Source organism: Lissotriton helveticus, chromosome 3_1, assembly GCF_964261635.1.
Source record: "Lissotriton helveticus chromosome 3_1, aLisHel1.1, whole genome shotgun sequence".
NCBI classification, from domain to species: Eukaryota; Metazoa; Chordata; class Amphibia; order Caudata; family Salamandridae; genus Lissotriton; species Lissotriton helveticus.
Window position 1 is genome coordinate 499,911,885 of NC_136061.1, and position 19,944 is coordinate 499,931,828.

The 19,944-nt window shown below is 40.0% G+C and overlaps 1 protein-coding gene across 3 annotated transcripts in view; it reads right to left on the reverse strand.

Annotated features, from left to right (window-relative positions):
- Window positions 1-19,944, reverse strand: part of STAT1 (signal transducer and activator of transcription 1) — a 786,410-nt gene that overhangs the window by 344,861 nt on the left and 421,605 nt on the right. The window lies entirely within an intron of this gene.

A 19,944-nucleotide genomic window follows, 5' to 3' on the forward strand; every position in this document is an offset into this window, starting at 1 on the left:
ACAAAGGGAGACAAACCATGTGCACGCACAGACAGGCGATGTGCACGCGCATCGCGTCTCCTCTCCGTGCTCACACGGTCCCAGCGCGCACTTGTTTTTGTTTGTTTTATATAGCGCAAACTCGACCCCAACGCTATCAGAGCACAGAGTTGCGTTTCAGACAGACTCGTTCATTTTGTTAGGCAGGGGAGAATAAGTAATTTGCCCAGAATCACACGATTTTGAGCGTCCTTCCAGAGACTCCAACACGGTACCACAGCTTCGCGCTCGACAGCTTTGGCCGTTAGGCCACATCCTCTCCCCATAGGGATTGATAGTGAATATTCTACATCTGCTTAGCTTTTTACTTTAAAAGCATGGCGAGGTTGCCTGCGTATTTGGAATGGTGTGTGGCTGAGACACCGGGGGCATATTGTGAAGGTCTGCACTCACCCAGCACACAGCTGTGCACCTGTCTCTGTGCGTTTGCATTGTGTAATGTGCTTGGAGTCCCAGAGCGGAAACAACTGCTCATTGCTTCAGAGATGTCATGTCTGAGGCGCGTTAGATTCCAGTTTGCAGGGTGCAGTTTCATCTTCGTGCACTCTGCTGGGCTCACCGCCTTCAGTGTTCTTGCGATGCATGTCTGCACCGCGCACCGTTTGTGCTCTTGGCATGGCAAGGTCACAGCTTCAGAAAACGGTTTGCCCCGAAAGTCAGTGGACCTGCCTTCCTCTTAAGTGCCGCTCAGAAAGTCCAGCAGGCATAACAGGGCCCTTCCCGCTGTGGTTACACCTGCCCTCTTTGAATGTCTTAGAAATCACAGTTTCTAAAGAAGCAGGCAAGTAACCTTATTTCTACAGCTTGCATACATTGAAACCCCAAAAGGAGGTGGTGGGAGGTTGTGTTTTTTTTTTTACACACAAATCGTGTCTCATACAGGGAGGGGCCCAATTTTGTCAAGAATGGGCGCCTATTTACTCACATGGATGGCTCTTGTAGATTTGATGAAAACCGAAAATGTGAACGCTGCTAAGGAAGTTTTTAAGGCTGGGTGGGCAGAACAAACATTGGTGTAACAGGTACTGTGGCACTGGGGCCCAGGGTGTGAGAGGCAAATTGTATCCCAATTCAGTTTTTTTTAAACTAGGCATGAATGGCCCATTTTCCATCTACATTGTGGCTCATGGTACACTTGCTATTGAAGACGACGCTTTGATAGGGTGATCAGAATTTGAAAACTAAAATTCAGGCTATGTCACAAACTTAAAAGCAGGACTACAAATATGCAGCGACATTATAAAATGCCCGCACTCTTTCACTTACACTCCTGGTTACTGACAGCACTTGCATGTCTTAACATTTAAGTCATCTCTTAAGCTGTGCCACTGTGAAGGTGATCGCATTTATGCTAAGTAAAAAGAGGTTACAGACTAGACTAGAGCCTCTGTGAATACTTAAATTTAAAATTCAGCAGGTAGCACCTCTTCGTATTCAATAACAAGAAATGTGACACGCCTGTCGCACGAGCTGCTATAACATGAGACGTTGTGAAATCAGGAATAAATTAAATAAGTGGAATTATGCATTAGTGAGCCTGTGCAGAGCATGATCTGCTCGGAGGCATGCTGTATTGGTGTATGGAATAGAAGCCCGTCCACTCTCTGCCCGTATTTGTCATTGGCTTGTGTCATTGTCCTTTGAAAATGCTGGATTCTGATTCGTTAAAAGGCTTGTTATTCTCACCTTAGTCCCGCCTTGTCTTCATTTGTAACCTCCCACGAGGACTGGCCCTTTTACTTTGGTTGTTACACAGTATGTCTGTTTTAGTCTGTAAACACTATTTTCTTTAACGAGTTTCTCCTACTGCAGGCACGACATGCTTTCTTGCAACATTCAGCGCACCATGTGCGCTTTCACTTTCCGAGCACCCCTGGACAATGAAATGAAATGAAATCTAGTATTTGTAAAGCGCACAATTACCCAAGGGTGTCAAGGCACTGGGGCTGTCGGGAAGATTAGGCGAGCTATTGCCCAGAGTCACATGGTGCTGGACTAATCTGCTGCCGGCACTGGGGTCAGAACTGTGAACCCTGTGGTCCAGAGTCAGGTGCCCTGGCTGCTGCGCCACTCCTCTTCCAAAATGGTGGGCGCTTCTTTGAATACGTCTTGCATTTACAAGAATTTTGCTATTGGCACTGTAAATGACAATGCCTGTTATCTATGTGTTAATTAGCAAAACAGATAAATAAAAGGCATTGTCATTTACAATGCCAATAGCTTAAACTCTGGCAAATGCGAGACCTATTGCAAATGCTTGTTAACTTTAATTCCGTATGCTGTCCTAAGGTATGCAATGACAATATATGGTGGCTTTGGCTTAGTTAGTTTATTAGTAGTTCTTTTATTTCATTATTATTTCAACTAGTAGTTTTCCCAGTACTGCTAAGGTGGAAGGAGTCCTGTCTTCAGGAGAGGAGCATCTGGGCTCCAGTTTCCTACTCCCTCACCACTTGCCTTTTTAACTTTAATTCTGTATTTAGAGACCAATCATTTGGTCTTCTGGAAACACACAAAAACTTTTCTGTTTCCATAAATCTGCACCTAGTTCATGAGCGGTGGCCTCTAGCGCTGGGATGCCTTCGGGTAACTGTGCGCTCTACAAATGTTTTACAATCACAATTAAAATTCAGGCCTCCACTTTCCACAAACTGCAGGGATGGTCAGTGCAGCTGGCGTGCAGATGAACACAGTACATGTGCCAATGTTGTACCAAAGATAAGCCAGACCAGGCCTGTATGTAAGCACAACAGCAGATCTACTACTCCAAAGACTTCCTGTTCACACCGAATGTCATGACAGTCATTCACCTGACTCTGAAGGTAAGGAAACCTGAGAACGTTTTTTTGTCTTTCGACTCAGGCACATACAACTTCAGGGCCTTCTTAATCAATGTTCATTCTCAATGCAAGAACACAATTCCTGACCAGATCGTGTTGCTAGATTATAATCTGGACATGCCTTCTGTCAGGGAAATCTTGCCACTAGTGTTCTGCCTCTGATACTATCCTTGCCAAATATTCTGCCTGAAAATTTAGGGTTGGATTTGGAGAAGTTGCAGAAGCCTTATTAATCCACACAGTCGCCTCAAAGCAACTTAGTCCGTTCTCCTAGGGTGAGGTAATGAATAATCCATTATTCTCACCACTCTATCCTATGCTTTGTCTTCTAGCACCTGCTTTATCCTTTCTCCTCTATCACCCTATTGGCGTAGCCAGGTTCTATGAACACACTAGCCGGTTTTTAGGCGCCTTACAACGCTTCCACTATGAATGTTTTACTTCTTGGCAATTTTAACATATGTGTGGATTTAGCTTGCTGCATTGATGTTCAATATTTGTTACAGTCTCTCTACAATTAATCAGCACCCAAGTCTACAACCTTTCCTCCCAACAGGCCAATCTGTTTTTTTCCTGCTCTCCCAATCTTGTCACAAGACATTGTTTACACATCACCCTTTGACTGATCACTATGCCATTGTGTTCATAACTGATATGCTTTCGCTCCAAATTCCCCACTTTTTAAAATTTCTAGTTTTCAAGCTTGGTTTTGATTATTTTTTTGTGACATAGCCATCAAATTTTGTTTATCTAGCCTACCTTAATTGATAGTCTAACAAAGATTACCCCAAACCAATGTACGGCTATTAACTAATTTCAATTACTTATCTTTCGAACATCTCACCAATCAGCTCCTCTTAGGGACTTGGTGCCGTGAAATCAGCATACACGCAGGGGTAATATAGGCAGAAAAACTACAGTCCTAAAGTCGAACGTTTAGCCGAACTAGCAATCTGGGAGAGAGCTATCTTTTCTACCAGAAGCCTGTATTTTTTACTAACATGTCTAAAGTAATTTTAGGCATTGGAAACTTAGCGATTGTGTGGCCAAATATTGCACCATTAACCCTGGCCTCAAAGTCTTATGCAAGAAGAAATAGTCCTTCTTTCTTACCAAAATCTATAGCATTTGCAGAATTATCTCTATTTTGTACTTTCCTGCCATTTCCAAATTCTCACCTCGCCTGTCTTGTCCACAATGTTATCATTTCCTAATGTTGACTTAGGAGAACATTAATAAAAGTACGTCTTCAATAACCCTGGGTTACCTTATGACCCCTGTCCATCTCAAGAAAGAGGTCATAAATGCATCCCCGATTTTCTCCTACCATCCTAATCTCTAAATAGTGATCACTTGTGTTCCTACTTGGCTTAAATAAGTCACTGTTACATCCCAAAAGAAAAAAACACAATATGTACCATATTACTATGAAAACGAAGGACTTAAATTACTTCTGCCCTTACAAGTTAAAAGTCTGAAAAATTTTATGAATTTGCACTTGTCTCGCTATCTAGAAGACAGTGTCTTTTCGGATGGTCAAGGTTGAGGGAGTCTCTCTTCCCCACTTTAAATTTGACTAGACAGCGTAGCTCTAATAGCAACTTAAATTTGTTCATTTGGCTTTTCTTTTGATGCTTATGACGCAAAGATACAGGTTTGGCCGGACAGAAATCAGTTTTTTCCATTACTAGTTCCTGCCATAGTAGGGTAATAGAATGGATGAGCATTTTCTAAAACTGAATTCTGAGAAAACCGTGCTCTTTATTCTGGATGACCCATCACTGTTTTGGGCCACTGCACGGTAGCCAACAACTTTGTGTGTCTCCCTACTCCTGCCCTTAAGGTAGACAAAATGCCATTTTTTACACCACAATACGATTTACTCTTCAAGAGAACAAGGTAACCATCTCCTTTCTCCTCTTGACATTTCTTTATAGGCATTTCCTCTTCAAATGGCATGCAACTGCCTGGTTGTTCAAGTCATAATATTTGGTCACTTGGTAGGTTAGGCCCGGGACGAAACACTGCCATTTTACATGCACACGTTTCTTAAGTTGACTTTTTTACACAATGACTTTTAACACACATCTGCTTGTGTGACAGTGCAGGATTAGTTTCTCTTGAACCACATTGCTTACAATTCCACTTTTTAAGTACCCTATTACGACACCTTGAACATTTACTATAAGGCCTGAACACACATTTTGCAAATGTAGTTGCTTGTTATTCGTCCATAAGGCAATATGGCTATCACAAGAAAATAAACAATGTCAGCTTGGTTGAAGCCTCCACACAAATGCATGGATACTGTTATTATAAATACACTTGTAGAACACGTTACTTACCTCAGGTAACGCCTTATCTGGTAGAAACAGGATCTAGCTGCTAATTCCTTATCTTAGAATCCTCCTCAGGAGCAAGACTGGATCCGGTAATATTTTCAGCAGTACCTCTGCGCGTCGGCAGAGATCGTCGAGCAACTCCTTAGTGACGGAATCGACCTTTACAACGATTTTTTTAGAACGAGTGGCCTGAACAACGACTCATAAACAACGGCCTGGACCTGAACCACGACTTTTTTAACCACGACTTCCTTAACCACTACTTCATTTAGAACGAGCTAAAGGTAAGTTTAATTAACATGTTATTATTATTTTTTGTTTTAAAGAAATTCTTGTTAAAGTTATAGAATCTAGTACACTGAATAATGTCAAGAATATGGCACAGAATTACAAGGAATATTAACCAGCCCACGTAAATGTTTAATCACTGCTTCTGTGAACAGCGGTCTCCATGACATTGATGAAGCTCAGAATGAGCTACAGAAATTTGAGCCATTTGTGTTCTAATGCTTCATAATGTTTGAAAAAATAAACTAAATTTAAAAGGAGCAACTTGGAGAGAGCCATACCACAGCAGTTGTGAAGGACTTTCATTTCGCACAGAAAAGAAACGTTTCCGCAAGATGTCACAAGGACGTGTTAGTCTGATCTTTGACAGGCTTTGTTCCGGAGATGACATTTGTGGGATAGAGGCTGAGTTATTGGGGAGATAGTAATTTAAGAGTGATTGAGCACTGTTCCTCAGGAATCAGACCGTGCTATCCTGTTTAAATATCAGTAAAGGTCACCAAGTGTCACAGGCTTTGGTAGAGTGACTGCACTGAACCGGGTTTGTCCGTTATCTTGCAAATACTGCACAGTTAAAGGACAAATAAACAACATGGACATTAGCATTAAAAATAAATGTGTGACACTTACTATGTTCTTCTCTGTTTAACCCATGAGTGCGTTGTGCATTTTATACTTTAGCTTAAAAACTCCTGCACTGGTAATAAAACGTGGGTTAGATGAGTTAATGTAAAAGTAGTGGTAGATTCGGATTATAAATAAAATTAATATTTTTCGTTGTTCAGTAAGTCGTGGTTCATAAATTAGGGGTTTGGCATTGTTCGTTGTTTAGCCTTCGTGGTTTAGGCACTCGTAATTTAAGAGGTAGTTGTTTAATCATACAACCCTTAGTGACGTCATCTGCACAGAATGTCACGTCAACAGAGTCCTTATAAGCACTCCCTTGACGCGCTGACGTCATTTTCTTCTGACTATTTCGCTGATCCACAAAGAGAAACCGTCTTTGGAAACAGTGTGCCAAAAAGGAAAAGATCTTGTATCAACAAGTACAGATTGAAAGAACTGTAGTAGTATGCACAGAGTGGATATTGGAGACAACAGGGCCCTCAGTTCGCAGAGCAGGGAGGATGGGTGGGTCAATAAGGAGTCTGCGGCTAGATCATGTCTCTACCAGATAAGGCGTTACTGAAGGTTAGTAACTTGTTCATCTGATCATGACATCTAGCTGCAAATTGCATTTTTTTAGAATCACATACTCTAGCAATACCATCCTTAGAGGAGGGGCTGTAAAAGGACCTCACAAAATAACCACAATAGGAGAAATTGGTTCAAAAGATAGAAGGGAACAAACTCAAAACCAAACGGAAGGAGCATATAAAGCGTGCTCAACCGCAGCGAACACATAGAACAAATAAAGAGCACTCACCAATCGTTGAGGAAACTATCCTGAGAAACATATTAGAACAAGCATTAGAAATGCAATAGGTCTCGGATTTTTTTGAGTTAGAGGTAATGGCATTGTAAATGGCAATGTTTTATCCATGTGTTCACCCTGCACACTCATACACTGCAGTCACTGTCACTCCGCAGTCAATATCACTCTGCAGTCACTCTGCACTGACAGTCACTCTGGCACTCACAGTCACTCTGGCACTCACAGTCACTCTGGCACTCACAGTCACTCTGGCACTCACAGTCACTCTGGCACTCACAGTCACTCTCGCACTCACAGTCACTCTCGCACTCACAGTCACTCGCACTCACTATCACTCTGCACTCACAGTCACTCTCGCATTCTCTGCACTCACTGTCACTCTCGCACTCACTGTCACTCTCGCACTCACTCTGCACTCACTGTCACTCTCGCACTCACGCTGCACTCACTCTGCACAGTCACTCTCGCATGCACTCTGCACTCACTCTGCACTCAGTCACTCTCGCACTCACTCTGCACTCACTGTCACTCTCGCACTCACTTTGCACTCACTGTCACTCTCGCACTCACTCTGCACTCACTGTCACTCTCGCATTCACTCTGCACTCACTGTAGAACAGTAATGGGGGGGTCATGGTTCCAACCAAATTAAGAAGAAAGATGTGACGGGGAATGGGGGAAAGGAGGCTAATAATTACATCATCGTTCTATTTTACAACACATCTATTTAAAAATTACAGCTATTTACTATACCGACAGAATGAGACATTCATTTGCTCACAATGTACAGCGCAGGTAAAGTAGCAGAGAGAAGCCAACTTTCTGCAGTTTTTTTTTCTTCTTTCACGCAGAGATGGAGTGATTTCCCTCGAATCACAGGATTTTGAGCATCTCTGCTGAGACTCGAACCCGTTTCCCCAGCTTCGAGGTCAACGGGTCTGGCCGTTAGGCCACATCCTCCCAATTCACACCCCCAGTCACAGATCTAGGGTTAATCGGATATCCATCATTTGTGTTTTTTGCTCACCACGCTACTCCTAGTTTGGACCTAGCCATATTCAAATCAGTCTTGACCCTGCTCCCTATGGGAACAGCCCATGCCGAACTGCCAGGCCAGGTCCTCCCTGGACCGAAAACAAGCTGAAAACTTGAAAGCTATGGTGTTGTAACCAGGGAGCTCCAGACAATACACTATTGGATTACTTCCTGTATGCGGATTGAATTATTCACTAAACAAACAATAACCTGCCCCTCCTATTAATTAGTTGAGACGCCCGGACACTTAAAATAACACCAGCCCGCCGACCTTGCCTCGTACGTCCTCAGCTGGAGCCAGCGCTGCAGCCTCAGGCTTCCGAACACGGCACCCGCCACAAGTGCGCAACAGCTCCCTCAGGCGGCGTCAACGACACAAGAACGCCCGCGCGCACTGCGGAGGGATCCGGTGGAGAGCCGCTCACTACGAGTTGTGGGAGACATAAATAGTTCCGACCCGTGTGGACAACTTTCTTCTAATACAGGCTATTTTGTTGTACGTGTTGCAAAAAAACAGAAAAATATTACTTCATCTTAAACATAATCTCCGCTACTAACAAGAGCTTAGAGCCGTATTCGTTAAAACAAAAGGTTACGCGTAAGATTACACCGAGGGGTCGCATCTTCCTCAAATGAGGGTCTGAGATTTTTTAGGCGGATCAGTCTGTAAGTTTTGACAGATGTCGCCTTGACAAAAATAATAATTATAAGGGATTACAAGCACGAGCACGGAATCGAAACCGGCCGACGCGGGAATAGAAACCAGTGGTGCGCGCGCACCAGAGGAGCGGGGGCAAGGGAGCGCGATGACAAGCCGAGACGAGGTAGGAGATTTGTGTGTGTAAGGGGGGGTTCTGTGTGTGTATGCGCGGCGGGGGGGGCCTGTATGTGTGTATGTGCGGCGGGGGGGCTGTATGTGTGTGTGTGTGTGTGTGTGTGCGTGTGAGTCTGCTTCCAAGGAGCCATGGGAGACAGGAGGCGCGCGACCTGGTCCCAGTTCCAAGGTTGCGCGTGCACCGCAATTGTCTGTCTCCCTTGACTCCTTGAAACCGAGAATGATTACAATAGAGTCTCGGAACGACAGATTGCTTCGCAATCTGTTCGCAGTTCCGAGACCTAAAAAAGGGACCTCCAATCATATAGTGATAAAGATAAGAGAAAGAGAGAGCAATAAATGCTGGAGAGCATGGCTAGAAAAACAATTTGAACAGTAAAAGAAACTGCTCTTATAGTGAGGACTTTGATATATATCTATCTCTATAAATAGCTATATACATATCTTTCCATCTCTATAGATAGATATATACATATATCTATCTAAAGATATATATATCTCGATATATTCCCCACTGGCGGTCGCCAGTAGGTAGTTATAGTTAGGACCTAGTTTCCATAGGAAAAGGATTTTTTGACTTGGCTATAACTTTGGCGTCGTTTGCCAATCTGCATGAAATTTCCCCAAAAAAGTGTCAAAGTGGGTTCTATTGTTATGGAAAGTTGGGGGGTGATCCGTGCAGTGGGGACTGAGAATTTGGAGTGCGAAATAAGGTTGCGTTTGTAAAGGTTCATTCCAAGAGGAACCTTTAGCCACACCTACAGCCCGAACCGCTGAACGGACCTACACCAAATTTAGCAGGGAGGTAGATGTCAGTTCAAGGAAGTGCCTTTCGCTTATTTGGCGTAAATCCATTCAGTAGTTGTTGAGAAATGTAAGTTAAAAATTATAGTTATATCTCTGGCCATGGATATTTTGCTTTGGTTTCGTCCTGAATCGCGAATGCACGTGCCAATGGGAATGCTCTGATTGGCTTGACGCAACCCGAATAGAAAGTTGCGACCACAATTTTATCTATTGTGAGCAGTTTCCAGGGCTGAAAATGTGTGTGAACGTCCACATAAGGGGTCAGGGTGGAGATACTCTGACCCCATGATTGAGAAATAAGGGGTGTTAGTGACCCAAGTTATGTGTCCAAAATAGATTTTTTTAATCACACGCAAAATTCGTGATGATGACACGACCACGAGTGCACACCCATCGTCCCCCAGGGTACCATCGCGGGGACAGTGCAACTATCAACGTCATCGCAAATATTGGTGAAACTATAACACAAATTTAACAGTTATTCATTAATATGCATTGTTATAGCAATATTGAGATTTTGATAAATGTTTTTATAGAGTTATTAATATAGTGAGTTATCTACTGTGATGGTTAGAATTATATAGTTATGATTTTTGCTTTTGCTTTATGCTTTTGCAACGTAATTTGCAGGGATCGTGATGATCAACGTCATTGTGATCTCCGGCCACTCGGCAAAAGCAGAAAATAGGTTTTAGAGATGGTTGTTCTAGAAACACATTAAAAAACATGAATTTGAAGTGTACAGTAATAAATCCCTAGTGTGTAAAATACTGTAATATGTGTGCATATTTGTTTTCACTTTCTGGAAAAGCCGTTTAACGATGTCATCGCAAAGTCCCGAATAAAGAAACTTAGTAGAAAAATATAAACATGATTAGAAAGAAGTATGTATATAGTATTATGTGTAGGACAATGTTCAGAATGGATTTTTATACATATTATTTTTTAATGTGTTGGTGGCCATTGAATGTCTGCTTTTTTTTTTCATTTTGGCAACGTGCCCACGGGGATCGCGATTACCGTCATCGCGCTCTACGTAGTAACTGCGACAATGGAAAATAGGTTTTAGGGATGTTTTTTATATAAACTCTTTAGAAAAACATGACTTTAGAGAATACAGTAAGAAACCCCTAGGGTGTAAAATACAGTAATATGTGTGGATATATGTGTTTTAGACTTTAAGGAAAACGTGCCATCATTACGGTTAACGACATCACTGTGACTTCCTGAAAGCGAAAAATAGGTCTGAAAGAAACTTAGTGCAAATATATGTGTTTAAACACGCTTTGAAAGAAGTATGTATATAGTAATATGTATAGTGCGATATTCAGAATGGATTTTTTTTCCATATTATTTTTGGATGGGTTAATGGTCAATGAATGTCTGCTTTTGTTTTCCATTTTCGCGGCGTGTCTGGGGGGGATCGCGATAACCGACGTCATCCCGACTTCCCCTGTCTTCGCAAAAACGGAAAATAGTGTTTGAAGACATTTTTCTGGAAACTCATTACAAAAATATGAGTTTGAAACACATACTAATAAAGCTCTACTGTTTAATATATTGTAGAATATGTCTATATGTATTTTTGTATTTATTTTAAAGGTTTTATATAGCGCTGGCTAGACCCGGAGGTCTCAGAGCGCTTTGTTTTACACTTCGTACAAATCACGCGCTCTTCGCGACTACCAGCATTACAGCCATGACGTCAGTAGTCGCGAATATAAATGTCTTTTGTAAAGGTGGTTTTCTACTAGATTGACCACAGATAAAAAAGTTAAAACAATATCTTACTAAATATTTAGACTTAAACTTTATCTACAAAATTACTTTAAGTGTATTTTTCAGTATGTGAAATATATTTACTAATCACAGATTCTGCACAGTAAATGTGACAATGTTGTGCTGACTCACAAATATGTTAAAAATAACACCAGTTATTAATGTACATTCTGATAAACACACACCAATTCCATAAATGAGTGGTATCTAATATAAATATAATATCCAACATCCAATTACAGAAAGAAAATATGACCTCACATATTACATCACTCATGACATGGGGGCGTCAGAGATTCTGTGGTTGATGTCATTTGATATGTCATCAGTGATGTGATCAGAGATGTCACTGACCATATCATGAGTGATGTAATATGGGAGAGCATTGAGGGGGCGTGAGTTACAACTATAACTGCTGAATTTCCCTGGTGTTGTATGAGTGAAATGTCAGCCTAACTATAACGTCCCTGTAACCTTTGTTTCTATCAGGAATATATATATATATATTACCTACCGGCAGTCGCCAGTAGGTATATATAGTTAGGATTTTTTTGAATAGGGATTTCTGAAAATTCTATGTTGAATAACTTTGGCGTTGATGGACGGAATTGGCTGACATTTTCAGGAAAATGGCACATATTGTTTCTGAGCATCCCCTGAGAGTTTGGGGTGGTTTCGTCAAGCGGGGGCCGAGAAAAAAGGGGGGTCCCAAAACGTGTTTTTAACATTGAGTTTTCCATAGGGCGGTTGGACTCACTTTTAGCTCGAACGCCTGAATGGATTTCCACAGAACTTGGCAAAATTGTAGGGACTGGTAGCCCGATGTGCCTTTGCTATGTCTCAAGATATATGCTCCAGTGGTTTTTACGAAAATTAACTTTGAAAAATATATATTGGGCTACATTGGGCTATATATATGTTAGAGCCCAAATGTAGCCCAATGTAGCCCAAAGATGGCCACCAGAGACAAAAAAAAACAAATGTAGCCCAAATATCAGCCAGATGAAGCCCAACTATAGTCCAGTGACATAATGTCCCAGAGTGTTCTAAAGAACAACTAGAGCGCTAACAGTCTTACTTATGACAAAAGTATGGCACACCTGAAGTCATCTTGATTGGAATAAAGTGTTAACACTTAAAACATTTAATTTGCAAAGGAACAAAATGAGGGGGTTCATTTTGCCATAGAAATTATGATTAGTGCTGAAGAAAGAAAAATTAGGGCACATTGTGAGTGACTTCTCAAATCCTCTTATATTTCTTTAAAAAAATTCTGATATGCAGTCTCCCAAGATGGCCACCAGAGACAAAAGAGCCCAAATATCAGCCAGATGTAGCCCAACTATAGCCCAATGACAGAATGTCCCAGAGTGTTCTAAAGAACAACTAGAACGCTCTTACTTATGACAAAAGTATGGCACACCTGAAGTCATCTTGATCGAAATAAAGTGGTAACACTTAATACATTTAATTTGAAAAGGAACAAAATGAGGGGTTTCATTTTGCCATAGATATGTTATATATATATATATATATATATATATATATATATATATATATATATATATATATATATTCACTGAAAAAACCATAGGTTATAGACCATATATAGTTAGGAATTAGCATTTAAGAAACCTTTTTTTTACTCACACAAAACCATTGAAATTCCATATATAGTTAGTTGTACTAACTATATATCGCGCACCCGCAATCCACTGCTGATCATGTCACATATTACATCATTCAAATGACATCACTGATGACAACATCCAGTGACTGTATGTTTCTGTAAAGTTAAAATATGTCTTACATATTGAAGAATGAGTGGATTTATAAGTGTCTGAATGAAGGATTTATTAGGTGCATGACTGACTGTATGAGTGACTGATTAAATGTGTCTCACTGAGTGCATGGGTTAGTGACTAAACTGTCTTAATTTGTGCATCATTATGTCTGTTGTTCTGTAAACTGCTGCATGTGTTGATCAGTAGCTATATGAGTAACTATATGGGTTATTGGTTGATTACCTAAGTATTTGTATGGGAGACTGAGTGTGTGTGTGTGGGTGACTGGGAGGTGCATAACTGTGCACAGATGTGTGAGCAGTTGATTCACTAGATGTATGGGTTCAAAAGTGCATGTGGAAACAGCTGTATGGGCGGTTGACTGTGTGCATGAGTGTATTGGTGAGTGAATGGATATCTCAGTGCTACATGTCAAAGTAAGTACATATGTAAAACACAGTACATGTGAGAGTTGACATATATAAATAACTATGCATAAGAGCCAGTGAATGTGTGAGTGGCTGTATGGATCATTGTGAACTTGTATCAGGGATTGTATAAGAGAGTAAATATGTGTTAGTATATGTTTGAATAAGTAAGGTGTGTATAACTGTATAGTTGAGGAAATGGATGTGAGATTGATTCTTTGCATGACGGACTAGGTGTGTGAGTAACTCCATGGATGAGTGACAGTCTGTGAGTGTCTGTTTACACTGAGTGTATCTAAGTTTTTATTAGAGTCTGAAGAGAGTCATCGTATTATCACATGGATAATGTCATCAGTGATGTCATCAGTGATGTATTTTGAGATGTGATCAGTGATGTCATCGGTGATGTCATTTGGGATGTCATCAATGATGTCATCAGTGATGTCATCAGTGATATCATCAATGTCATTTGAGATGTCATCAGTGATGTCATCAGTGATGTCATTTGAGATGTCATCAGTGATGTCATCAGTGATGTCATTTGAGATGTCATCAGTGATGTCATCAGTGATGTCACTGACCATGTCATGAATGATGTAATATGTGACATGATCAGCAGTGGATTGCGGGTGCGCGATATATAGTTAGTACAACTAACTATATATGGAATTTCAATGGTTTTGTGTGAGTAAAAAAAAGGTTTCTTAAATGCTAATTCCTAACTATATATGGTCTATAACCTATGGTTTTTTCAGTGAATTTTCAAGGTTTTGTAAATGCCAATTCCTAACTATATATGGTCTATAACCTATGGTTTTTTCTGTGAATTTCAATGGTTTTTTAATAGCAAATATCAAAAGCTTTAAAATGTATTCTTCTTTAAATCAAAAAATATATTTTATGTTTATTAATAAAAAAAATTATGTATTTTTTTAATTATTTTTTTTTGTTTCGCTCCCGGTCCGCGAACCGGGTCGCTTCCCGTTAGCTCAAAATGGTGCCGCGACCCGGTCCGCGAACCGGTAAACGTTCCGTTTGCGCAACTGCCGCGTTAGAAAACAACATCGTGACGCGTCCCGTTGTCGCGTGAAACGTCATATGACGCGCCGCGTTAGCGTACCCGGAAGTGAACCGGTACGCGAACGAGGCGCGAAGCGCAGCTTCCCGGAAGCGATCCGGGACGCGGCCCAAAGCGCGTAACGTAAACACAACAGGTCATGTGACTTGTTAATAACACTTTTCATTGGTTCATTTCACTTTTCGTTTCATAATGATGTAAGACTAGGTCATGTGACCTAAAAGTAACACTTTTCATTGGTTTAGAACTATTGTTTTTCCCAAATGATGAAAACCCCTCCTTCTTTCCTCACTCTGACTTTCATCTTTGTGAGAGGAAGACCTTTTGTGATCACTGAGCAATGGCTTCATTAGTAGCTTCAGCTGGTGCTTCCCCACCACCTCCAAGGAAGAGAGGACCACCTGCTGAAGTTATCATTCAGCAAGAGGAGGAAGAAGAGGAAGAAGAGGAAGAGCAGGAAGAGAGGCAGTTTTTGCGTGAGGAGCCCAGGAGGTCTCATGTCAAAGAAAATTATATTTGGCAATTTTTTAAATATCCCCGGGGCCAAAAAAAAGTCAATGCCAAGTACGTAACTTGCCTTATATGTAAAGAAAGTCTATCCAGAGGGACAGATAAAAAATATAGTTACGGGAATTATACAATGCATCGCCATATGCAGATGTGGCACCCTATCAACTACAGTGCTGCGCAGTTACGTGACCAGCAAGATAATGCCCCTTCTATGGCCAGAAGATCAGTTGTACAGGAAGTGACGGGACCAGAGGCGAGGGAGATGGTCCCAAATATACAAATGAGGTTCAGGGAAGTGAAACAAGTGTGTGTGCGTTGTAACCAATTCATTTGCTACAGAGAAAGTAGCATCACTCTGATCAACAGAGCTATCGACAATCATGATTGTCCGAAACGCCCCAGAGAATAAATTCTTTTTTTTTTGTTGCTCCTGTTGAGCCCTTTACAATGAATCGTTTTCGTTTCCCCCACCCAAAAAAACACAAAAAATATATAAAACCGTTCAAAAAATACAAAAAAAGTAAAAAAATGTTCAGAAAAATAATAAAAAAAATATAAAACAACAAAAACAATAAAAAAAAAGTTCTTATCAGAACTACCTCCCCTTTATACAAAAATTGGTAGAATATTTAGCACTCTGCCAACCTCTATTTCTTTTGGTTCGCTTCCCGGTTCGCTCGCCGGTACGCAAACCGGGAGCGAACCAACATTTTTTTTTTTTTTTTTAAAAAGAAGAGTAAGTATAAGGGAAGGAAACAGAGAGTAATGTTAAAAGAAAGACAGCTATAGGGACTAAACCAAAGATACTGTTTAATAGATCTATTTACCGAAGAAAAGATGGAAGAGGGTATAATTGAGAAAAACAAAATAGATAAGGAAGTGAAAGAAAAAAAGAAGAGTAGAGAATGTGACTGAATGATTAAGTTAAGATTAAAACATTGGAATAACAGAGAAAAAACACAATGCAGAAAAGAAGTAACAGAAAAGGAATGATTGAAACAGCAAAGAAATGTAAATAACATAGGGGCATATTATCAACATAGGCGATAAAAGTTTTGCTGCTTTTATCGGCAGAAATCTGACGCTAAAGGCGCTTTAGCAGCAGTTTTCTGCCGATAATGACTGCTTTTATCGGCAGAAAACTGGTGCTAAAGCCGCTTTTGTGGAAGAAAACTGCCGCTAAAGCTACTTTTGCGGCAGTTTTCTGCTGATAAAAGCAGCGATCATTTTATTGCCTGTGTTGATAATATGCCCCTTAGTGTGCTTGAACTACAGAGAGAAAGCATAATGAACAAGTAGTGAAAGAGTGATCAGTCAGAGACAGTGAGAGTAATAGAGACGGAGTGAGTGAACAAGAGTGAGGAAGTATGAGAAGAGAGGGACTGAGAAAAATAGTGGAAGGAGTAGAGTAAGTAAGTAATAGAGAAAGGAATGAGGAAAGTAGCAAAGGCAGGAAAGTGATGGTTAAAGAAATGAAGTAGTGAAACTAATAGAAGTTAAATGTGATAGAAATGTAACGAAAAGAGTACAAAACATTTACCTTATAATTGTCGTTAACTTAGTCACTTGTTATTTTTATACTTTCAATCTGTGAAAGAGAGAACAAACATTTGAAAAATATTAAAACATGTATTTAAAAATTAGAAAAGACAAGGGAAAAGATTGAAGGACAAACAGTTTTTCAACAACTTTGACACTTACAGAAGCCTCTGCTTCTCCATGCCCATACACAGTCCTAAAAATATACATTTTAAACTAACAGTATCTTGATGCAGATGAAGTGAGGCCTATCTTGCAACATGGTGCATCTTTTGCACTGCTGCTGTCTCACAAAAGTGATGCAACGGCAGCGCAAAAGAGGTGCACAGCCATCATAAAACTGTCCCTAACATTTTAAATGATTGTTTCAGGATGTCAATAAGGTGTGTCCTATCCAGAGGTTTGTTTGAGGTGAGGCCTACTCAGGGTTGCAGATGAAATTTAGGCTTGTTGAAGAGTACAGAGGAGATAATACATGTCCATGTCTACCAATGAAGTGAGTCATGTCCACTTCACTCTTGAACAAAGGCCAGACCTCCTCTGTTTCCTTGGACAGGCCTAAACTTGATCTGCACAATGTGATGTGTAATGTTAGGAAACACAGGTGATGTAATTGAAAAACGTGCAATTTCTTTTGCTCATTTCACAATCACATCAATTGTGTTTCCTTTGCTTAGGTATCTCATTGTGCAGATGTAGTCCTGCATATGAAAGAGTACCCAGAAATGCAGCACTGCATGCAACAACTTTGACACTTACTGAAGCCTCAGCTTCTGCATGCCCCCTACACAGTCCTAATTATATACATTTTAAACTGACGGTATCTTGCTGGAGATGAACTGAGGCCTATCTTGCAACATGGTGCATCTTTTACACTGCTGCTGCGTCACAAAAGTGACGGAACAGCGACGCAAAAGAGGCGTATGGCCATCATAAATCTGCACTTAACATTTTAAAAGATTGTTTCTAGATGCTGATAAGGTGTGGCCTATCCAGAGATTTGTTTCAGGTAAGTCCTACTCAGGGTTGCAGATGAAATTTAGGCTTGTTGAAGAGTATAGAGGAGATAATACATGTGCAGGCCTACCAACGGAGTGAGTCATGTCCACTGCACTCTTGAACAAATGTGAGACCCCCTCTGTCTCCTGGAACAGGCCTAAACCTCATCTACACAATGTGATGTGTAATGTTAGGAAACACAGGTAATTTAATTGAAAAACGTGCATTTTTTTTTGCTCATTCCAGTCACATCACCTGTGTTTCCTTTGCTTAGGTATCTCATTGTTTAGATGTAGTCTATCATATGAAAGACTACGTAGAATATGAGCACTGTATGCAACAACTTTGACACTTATAGAAGCCTCAGCTTTTCAATGCCTACTACACAGTTCTAAATGTATATCATAAATACAAAAAGTACAGAATTAATTATACATGTTAAATGGTTTATTTTTGCTGTTCTCAGAATTTATCAAATTTCACTAAAAATAGTGACTTGAAGGTATTCATCATATAACAGCGGGGAAAAAACCCCACAATCAAAATGATTGTGTTTAAAAAACCCATATAACATAACCAATCAGAAATCAGAACTCCTGAAAAGTAACTTACTTTCCATGACGTCGAAGGATATCCTATGAACAGCTTACACTCTGTTGTGCTGCTATTATTTTCAGCCCGCCACTTTCTGAAAGAAAAGCTCCATCGTTTTGAAAAATATGTTACATACAATAAATGACTTCTCGCTCTCTACCGCACGTTTCCACAAGGCCAAATCGTGTAAGAGCCATTTATAACTCTTGGAATTCTTCTAAGCAAATCCCGTCATTTTGTATTTCCGCAACTTTCAGAAAGAAAACGTTCAAGATCACTTTCACAATCCTGTACTAGTAATATCTCACCCTTCTTGCTCACTCATGTTCCACATTTCCTATGACACTGATACTGCTTACTATGAAGCAGACTTACACTACCTCTATGACTACTACAATTATTTAATTCTCTACATCACTTTTAATCACAAAGCAATTTAAAACAGTAGATACAATTATATCAACCCCTAGAATCATTATAGGCCAGTTACCTACCCTAAATTCTCTTTTCTGAAAACAGAAAGTAAGAATATTTTTAAGTTAAAAGGCAACATTGTATCGTAGTCAAATAGGAATCATTTACGAAACAGCAGCTTTTTTTACATTTTCAATAAGCTGTGTAATAAGCGGATCTTGTCAAAGGACCATCATGTCATATAATAGCTGCAGTTAAAAATGTTCTTCCTAAAATAAACGACTATGTAGCCACAACATTTGTAATTAAAGTTGAAGACTTACTTTCATCAGGTTTATATAGTTGGAATTTTAAAATGACATTATAACCAAAAGTTTGGTCAAATAATCTAGACAGCATTGCAGACTTACATTACCTCTACTCCATGTTTTTATTGGCTGCTTGAATTAGCTTATAAAAAGAAACAGTTTTTCTGAACTCATTCAAAGTGCAGTTATTTTTCCATGACGTCAAGTGTTATGGTAAGAACACCGTTTGTTTTGGGAAATACTCTGTTGTCCTTTAACTAATCCGTGCCCACCACTTTCTGTAAGAAAACCTTTTTTTCCAGGAACTATTTAAAACTCAAAAATAACTTTTGACTCTGTACTACACTTATCCTCAAGGCCAAATTGTGTAGGAGCCATTAGAACCTCTTGAATTTCCTCAGAGCACATCCCGAGATTCTTTCCCTAAAAGTTTGGTTTTAAAAACACCAGGTAAGAATTTTTAAGGTCATAAGGCAATTTTTTTTTGAAAGTTAAAACAGAATCATTGCAGAATGACCAGCCATTTCTAGACTTTAAATAAGCTGTGTAATGTCCTGATGTTATTGAAGGACCATCATGATATATAATTGCTGCAGTTATAAAAGTCCTTCCTGATACTGACAACTGTGAAGCCACAAAAGTTTTAATCAAAGTTGTCAATTTTGTTCCATCAGGCCTAGATCGTTGGAACATTAAAATGACATACTGGCCATATGTTCGTATAAATAATGTTGACAACATTTCAGACTTACATTGGCTACACTCCATGTTGTGATCAGCTGCTTTTACTAGCTTACTAAAGGACACTGATTTACTGTCTGGCAAAGTTAAATATATAAATTTTTCTGAGTCTACACTAGTAGTACTTGATACCATACAGTTCTCGCAGT